This window comes from Cynoglossus semilaevis, chromosome W (assembly GCF_000523025.1).
Source record: "Cynoglossus semilaevis isolate Cse_v1.0 chromosome W, Cse_v1.0, whole genome shotgun sequence".
In the NCBI taxonomy this organism is placed as follows: domain Eukaryota; kingdom Metazoa; phylum Chordata; class Actinopteri; order Pleuronectiformes; family Cynoglossidae; genus Cynoglossus; species Cynoglossus semilaevis.
This window is the reverse complement of record NC_024327.1, coordinates 9,682,030-9,683,879: the sequence shown is the minus strand read 5'-3', so window position 1 is coordinate 9,683,879 and position 1,850 is coordinate 9,682,030.

The following is a 1,850-nucleotide window of genomic DNA, read 5'->3' as shown; positions in this document are numbered from 1 at the left end:
CACACCGCCTACGCTTGCACACTGTCCGGCGTGCTCCGCTACGCCAGCCCGGTGTCCTCAGGAGCTGCAGTCTGCCCAACAAGGCCCCGAGTCCGAGCCCGGACCTACACGCTTGTTTACACAAACAAAACGGTTAGAGTTGGCCTCGGAGCCAACTGAAAAGGCACTTAAAAAGTACTCGATGTCGGGAGCACGAGAAGCCGCTGCGCTCCTGCACGCCGCCATCTTGATAACAGATGCCCAAACTTTGAGGAACAGTTTGAGCATGCCTGACCTAGTTCGTTTCTGCACTGATGTCAATATCTAAGTTAGAGACAAACATACCGGTGGTGGAGGAAGCAAATGTTCCTGTCCAGAGAAAGGTCCGAACAGTGGCTGATGATGGTGTTGGCCTGTGTGGCCATTAAAAGCACTGCGGTGTGTGGACGGACATCTCTTCTCCCTATTCTGCCATTTTTGTTTTGACGTCGTCTTCTTCTTGCGGTGTGTGTTTAATGTGCATACATGAGCTATTGTGCACAACACCGCCCCGGCAATTTCCAGTGGTACCGAAGCATTTCATACGTTGGCGTACGCTTCGCATTCTGTCCAAAAACAAATCAAATTAAACACGTAATGAACGCATCGGACATCATAAACTAGACCAAAGTCTTCATGTTTTTGTGGAAGGATTGATGTTAATATACAATACAGAAAAAAATGAAACTGCAAATAACATAAGATAGCAAAAAACCCCATAAAAGTCTGCTAAGCAAAAACTCAAAAGTCTGTATGAGAATAAGCACTCGACATGGAGATGTACGTGTTCATTAGATTCTACCACTTCTTCCCGGTTGTTTTGAAATCCATCAATACTTTAACCCTTGTAAGGTCCTTCGGCTCTAGAGCCAATATATCTTTGTGTCTGTGTGTGTGTGTGTGCGCGCGCGCCCGTGTGTGTGCATGTTCCTGTACTGCATGACTTGTGCCAACTTTTCCTCATATTCATTAATACTCATATTCTGGGACAAAATGAAAATTATTGCAAGGACAAACGGTGTGTACAGAAATGCGAAGGACCGCACAAGGGTTAACCCTCCGTCTGTTGTCTGTTGTATTGTGCTAGACATCGTTACTGTGACGTTTAATTTACATTAAAAAAGGCAGCTGGAGACAGTGATGACTCAAGGTCAATCTTTTGCTGTACATATGTGAATGTTGAAAATGTACTATTACAACAGAAAAGCTTTGGTTTGCACTGTATTTACTAACTTTATTCCAAAAGGCAAACACGAGTGAGTGTGTGTGCGTGTGTGTAAAGACAGACCCTGCATTATTCTTCTACACACTGTGATTAACATGTCTGTAAATACAGTGTATAATTATCTTCAATAACTTCACCATAGTACAAACCACATGGGTGAATTAAAAACTAAACTTTTTTGCCAGATAATCTGTGGATTTTTTTTTTTATTAACATCAGCCCTTGACAACATTTTTACATTTACATTCAAATCAAATGTCATGTTTGGTATTTGTGTTACACTGGCAAAAATAAGGCAGGTGAAGACATCATAAGGAGAACCGGTTTGCCTCGAAATACCATTGAGTCATTGGAATTGCTTTAAATACACTAACAAACATGTAAGAAATCACATGCATGTCATATTAACAGCCTCTGTTCATATAAATGTCTTTAGCACATTAGGACAAATCAGTGAAATCAGTGAAATTGCAAAAACATCTGCAAATTTAGGTAATAGAAAAACAACCTCCATTGCAAGTTGCATTGTTTTGCGTTTTAATACTGTTAAATTCACATTTCAGTATCTGCAGAAACATGACTTTTAATTCATTATACTATTGCATCA